Below are 6624 nucleotides of genomic sequence, written 5' to 3'. Positions count from 1 at the left end.
ATCCTGACTTCAATGTAGGATATGCAGATTCCAGGATCTTTAATACAGAAACATGATACCAACAACAGAGACTGTGTGAAAAATAAAAGTGTGTTGGCACTACAGACAATGACTTGGATTGGGCAAACTAGTTTGCCTGGAGCCTAGAGTTGGTCTTATGCAAGGAAACTTCAGGGGTAGGGTCTCCTTGTATTTAGGTCAAGACTTTTCCTTTCCATGCCCCCCATATTTTGGTGGGCCTATGCAAACCATTATTGCCACTCTAACACTGTTTTTACTGTGCTCCTTTGACTCTTATCCTTAAAAAGAAAAATCCACTTTTGAAGTTAACTTAAACTAATATGCATATACATGGAAATGTAAAAAAAATACTATGCTTTCAATATTTAAGGAGTTACATAAGTTTTATGGCTTTAGATTGCTTTATGTGCTGCTAAGAAATATTATGTATTACAATCTGGGGACTTGAGGGACAAAGTAATTGTACATGGGTTCTGTTTTATTTTTCTTAATGTTCTTTGGCTGAAAGTTCAAAGTTAAGATATCAGCAAGGGGACTTCTGAGAATTCTGTTTATGGGTGATTGTCCTTCCACTGTAACTTTACCTTGTCCTCTTTTTTTGCATCTTTGTTCTCATAATTAAAAATAAAAAATTAAAAAAAAACAGCTGGGGGCCGGGCGGTGGCGCTAAAGGTAAGGTGCCTGCCTTGCCTGCGCTAGCCTTGGATGGACCTCGGTTCGATCCCCCGGTGTCCCATATGGTCCCCCAAGCCAGGAGCAACTTCTGAGCACATAGCCAGGAGTAACCCCTGAGCATTACCGGGTGTGGCCCAAAAACCAAAAAAAAAAAAAAAAAAAAAAAAAAAAAAAACAGCTGGCTGAAATAAAAATATCCTGCCTTCCCCCTTTATATTATAGCTTCAAATTGTTTGGAGAATGAATCACATTCCATTCCTCTGTCACATGAAGAAATAGATGTTCCTCACAGGTGCAAATTTGTTTTGTTCTTGTTAAAAATGGAAATCCCTCCTTTGAAAATCCTCAGACAGGGAAATGTGACTCAGTGATAAATGATAGCCTGGCATGAAGGAGACCTGGGCTTGCTCCCTGGCACTGGAAGGGAAGAACAGCAACAACAACTACAACAACAACAAAAGCAAAAACAAAAATGTAAATATCATTTCAACCTTAATCAACATACTTCTTGTTCAGGTCTGGGAGCTTAAGAGTTCTGTAGTCACTAAGAAGGGAAGAAAAATGAGAAAGCAGCTCACAGGAGAAACCAGGAGACATGCATCATTTCTACTGTTGGAGAAATCTTGGCTTGTGATCACTTTATGTGGTTTCATTCAAGGTAAAGGACAGTCACTTTACCACCAAGTCTACAATAAATAGGGAAGAAAGAAGAGGAAGCAAAAGAACTCCTGGAAAGTGTCAGCTCAAGGCAGGAGTGAGGTACAGGGAGGCAGAGGGTCATTGGGGAAATTCCTTCAAGGTTGGAAAGCCAAAACCAAGTCAGAGATTTCAAACCTATGGTTCTTTTATATTCGGAAGTTGAAATTTGAAGGAGGTTAGAGTAAAGAAGTTCCAGAGCTTTCTCTTCCAACAAGTTGCTTCTCCAAGATGATGATTTGTTGAAGTGAGGCAAGTGGCTTATGAACACAGTGAACAAAGGCAGAGACTGCCCTCATAAAGCTGAAGAGATCACATTCCAAGAACAGCTAGAACTCTGTGGAACTAGTGGGTTCTTCCAATCCCTCCCTCCCTTTCTTCTAATCCATTCTAGCAGATCCCAGGAAGATCAGGACTTCTTCCTTGGGACCAGGAGCTCAAGATGTTAAGAGCTCCCCAGTAAGAGGTGAAGCTCTCACACTGCCCTACAGAGGAGCTGGCTACCAATCTGAGTCCTTGTACCACAAAAGGGCCCAGCCTCATCAACTCCTATTCAGGTCTCTAAGTACCCAAGAGGAACTCCCTATCCTCTTCTTCAGGGGCCACCTCCTACAAAGAGAGTTCCATAAGTTCTAGCCACCAAGAACATTTGCCTCACAAACACTGGTGTTCCATTTGAACAAGGAAAGCCATTAATTAGGCACATGAGAAGCAAGGTCACACATGAAATCAATAAGTGGCTCATGAGGACAATGGCACACACAAAACCATCATCACACCTGCTGGTTTTCCAAATAGCAAAGCGTCTGACCCCAGACCCAATGAGGGCCACAGGGCAGGAGGGGAGCCATTTTTTTAAAGTCCTTAATATTTTAAAGTTCAACTCTTTTACAGTACAACAGGGTGGGTGCTTGCCTTATATACAATCTGGTTCAATTCCCAACACCTCTATAGTTCCAAGCCCTGCCAGGAGAGATCCCTAAATGCAGAGCCAGGAATCAACCGTGAGCACATCCAGGTGTGACCACAAAAAGTAAATAAAGCCCAACTGCTAAACACAGAGAATTTGGAACTGCATAAAGAGCATTTATTTTAGTGTATATTTTCCTATTAATTTTGAAAACATAAGCTGAGAGATAACCACCTAAAAAATCAGAAGTTATCCAATGCATCTGAAATAATAGGTGTTTTGTCTGTTTGTTTCAGGGATAGAGCCTGAAAAGAAGGCAGTCTGTCTACTACAGAAATCACATATCTAGCACTATTTTTTTTTACTACTCAAAAAATATGGAACACTTCACAAATTTGTGTGTCATCCTTGCACAGGGGCCATACTAATCTTCTCTGTCTCATTCCAAATTTAGTATATGTACTGCTGAAGCAAACACAGTAGCACTATTTTGGGGGAGGGTGGCCTTGCCCATCAGCACTCAGGGGTTACTTGGATCTGCACTCAGAAATCCCTCTTTGTAGGGTTGGGGGATCATATGGGATGCTGGGAATCAAATCAATTGGCCACATGCAAGGCCAACACCCCACCCACTGTGCTATTGCTCCAGCCTTGTGCCTTTGTATTTTCAATTACACAAATATCCTTTATGGGTCTGTGGAACAGTGCTTCGAAGCATTTCTTTTGTTTGTTTGTTTGTTTTTGTTTTTTGGAAGGGATATGATACACCCTGTCTGTGCTCAGGGGTCCATATGCTATGCGGAGGATTGAACCAAGGTCAGCTGTGTGCAAGACAAGCCCTTATTCTCTGTACTACCTCTCTTCAGCTTCCTAAGCCTTCCCTTATGAAAGAATTAAAGTATATAAAAGCACATTAAACTTGACAGTAAGATTAACTCAAATCACTATTCATATAATTCACACCTGCTGTTTACATTTTTGTTGCACTATTTCTGAGATTAAAAAGAACTAAATAAATGAATTCTTTCAAACCTTTCAAGAGGAACTTCTACCAATCCTTTTCAAGCTCTTTTATAAAATTGAAGAAACAGAAACACTTCCAAATAATTTCTATAAAGCCAACATCACCTTGATACCAAAAACCAGACAGAAATGCTGCCAAAAAAGAAAAGAAAATTACAGACCAATATCCCTGATGACCACAGAGGCAAAGATCCTCAACAAAATCCTGGCAAATAGAATTCAATGCATCTCAAGAAAGTCATTCACCATGACCAAGTAGGTTTCATACCAGGAATGCAAGAATGGTTTACCAATCAACATAATACACCATATCAACAACAACAACAACAACAAAATCATATGATCATATAATAGATGCAGAGAGAGCATGAGATCAGGTCCACCACCCATTCTTGATAAAAACCCTCATCAAGATCAGAATGACAGGAACTTTTCTCAATATAGTCAAGGCCATCTACCATAAGCCAATGGTAAATATTATTATAAATGGAGATAAATTAAAAGCCTTTCCCCTAAAATCTGGTACAAGACAAGGATGACCTCTCTCACTACTCCTATTCAACATAGTACTGGAAGCACTTGCCATAGCAATTAGGCAAGAAAAAGATATAAAGGGCATCCAGATAGGTAAGGATGAAGTCAAGTTCTCACTGTTTGCAAATGACATGATACAATATTTAGAAAACCCTAAAAACTCTGCCAAAAAGCTTCTATAAACATCCGATTTATATAGTAAAGTGGCAGGCTACAAAATTAACACAGAAAAGCCAATGGCCTTCTTTATACCAATAATGATAAAGAAGAAATGAACATTAAAAAAAATCCCATTCACACTAGTGTCCCACAAACTCAAATATCTTGGAGTCAACTTAACTAAGGAGGTGAAGTATCTATACAAAGAAAACTACAAAAGCCTGCTTCAAGAAATAAGAGAGGACACAAGGAAATGGAGAAGCATACCCTTCTCATAGACTGGAAAAATATGATTAAAATAGCAATATTCCCCAAAGTATTGTACAGATTTAATGCAATCCCTCTAAAGATACCCATGACATTCTTCAAAGAAGTGAGTCAAACACTCCTGAAATTCATTTGGAACAATAAACACACACGAAAAGCTAAAGCAATCCTTGAAAAAAGGAATATGGGAGGCATTACTTTCCCCAATTCTAAACTGTATTACAAAACAATAGTTATCAAAACAGCATGGTACTGGAATAAAGACAGATCCTCAGATCAGTGGAATAGACTTGAATATTCAGAGAATGTTCCCCAGACTAATCTTTGATAAAGGGGCAAGAAATCCAAAATGGAGCAAGAAAAGCCTCTTCAACAAGTGGTATTGGCATAACTGGTTAGCCACTTGCAAAAAAGCAAACTCAGACCCCCATCTAACACCTGCACAAAGATCAAATCAAATGGATTGAAGAACTTGATATCAGGCCTGAAGCCATAAGGTATATAAAACAACACGTGGGTAAAACACTTTATGACATTGAGACTAAAGGCATCTTCAAGAAGGAAACAGCACTCTCCAAACAAGTGGAAGCAGAGATAAACAGATGGTACTATATTAAGCTGAGCTTCTGCACCTCAAAGGAAATAGTGCCTAAGTTACAAAAGCCACCCACAAAATGTGAGAAACTACTCACCAAATACCCATCAGACAAGGGGCTAATATCTAAAATATACAAGGTACTGAGAGAACTTAATAAGAAAAAGAATGGGGGGAAGAAATGAACAGACATTTCCTCAAAGAAGAAATACAAATGGCCAAAAGACACATGAAAAAAATGACCTACATCACTAATCATCAGGGAGATGCAAATCAAAACTACAATGAGGTACCATCTTACACCACAGAGACTGGCACACATCACAAAGAACAAGAACAATAAGTGCTGGTGGGGATGTGGAGAGAAAATAACTCGTATTCACTGCTGGTGGGGTGCCAGCCTTTAGTCCAGCCTTTATTGAAAACAATATGGAGATTCATCAAAAAACTGTAAATTGAGCTCCCATATGATCCAGCTATACAACTCCTAGGGATATACCCTAGGAACACAAAAATACAATTCAAAAATCCCTTCCTCACACTTATATTCATTGCAGTGCTATTTACAATAGCCAGACTCTGGAAATAAACAAGATGCCCATCAACAGATAAATGGCTAAAGAAACTGTGGTACATATACACAAAGGAATACTATGCAGCCATCAGGATAGATGAAGTCATGAAATTTTCCTATAAATGGATAAACATGGATTCTAGTATATTGAGTTTAAATAAGTCAGAGGGAGAGAGATAGACACAGAGTAGTTTCATTCATCTATGGGTTTTAAGAAAAATTTACGACATTATTGTAATAAGGCCCAGAGACAATAGAGTTAAGGGCTGGAAGGGCCAGAAGGACTGGCTCACAAATTGAAGCTCACCACAAAGAGTATTGAATGCTGTTAGGAAAATAACTACACTAACAACTAGCATTACAATGTTAAAGAATGAGAGAAATAGAATGCCTGTTATGAATACAGGCAGGAGTGGGGGTAGGGGGGCATTGGTGGTGGTTATGTTTCATTGGTAAAGGGGGTATTCTGTTTATGACTGAAACCCAACTACAACAACGCTTGTAATCATGGTGCTTAAATAAAGATTTTTAAAAATAAAAAAAAAGAAAAAGAACTAAACAGTTTTAATGTGATCCCTCTAAAGATACCCATGACATTCTTCAAAGAAGTAGACCAAACACTTATGAAGTTCATTTGGAACAATAAACACCCTCGAATAGCCAAAGCAATTATTGGGGAAAAGAATATGGGAGGCATTATGTTCCCCAACTTTAAACTGTATTACAAAGCAATAGTTATCAAAAAAGCTTGGTATTGGAATAAAGACAGACCCTCAGAGATCAGTGGAATAGACTTGAGTACTCAGAGAATGCTCCCCAGACATATAATCATCTAATCTTTGATAAAGGAGCAAGAAGTCCTAAATGGAGCAAAGAAAGCCTCTTCAACAAGTGGTGTTGGCACAACTGGCTAGCCACTTGCAAAAAAGCGAACTTAGACCCCCAGCTAACATCATGTACGAAGGTAAAATCCAAATGGATTAAAGACCTTGATATCAGACCTGAAACCATAAGGTATACAGAACAACACGTAGGTATAACACTCCATGACATTGAGACTAAAGGCATCTTCAAGGAGGAAACTACTCTCCAAGCAAGTGAAAGCAGAGATTAACAGATGGGAATATATTAAGCTGAGAAGCTTCTGCACTTCAAAGGAAATAGTGCCCA

General features: G+C 38.9%; 1 non-coding gene across 1 annotated transcript; it reads right to left on the bottom strand.

Annotated features, from left to right (window-relative positions):
- Positions 1–2673: 2673 nt before the first annotated feature.
- Positions 2674–2778, bottom strand: LOC126015191 (U6 spliceosomal RNA). Its single transcript, XR_007498081.1, has one exon. It is a non-coding gene; the product is annotated as a U6 spliceosomal RNA (small nuclear RNA).
- Positions 2779–6624: the final 3846 nt, after the last annotated feature.

The sequence above is a fragment of the Suncus etruscus genome, chromosome 7 (genome assembly GCF_024139225.1).
Source record: "Suncus etruscus isolate mSunEtr1 chromosome 7, mSunEtr1.pri.cur, whole genome shotgun sequence".
Lineage (NCBI taxonomy): Eukaryota > Metazoa > Chordata > Mammalia > Eulipotyphla > Soricidae > Suncus > Suncus etruscus.
This window is presented reverse-complemented; position numbering and strand designations above follow the sequence as displayed.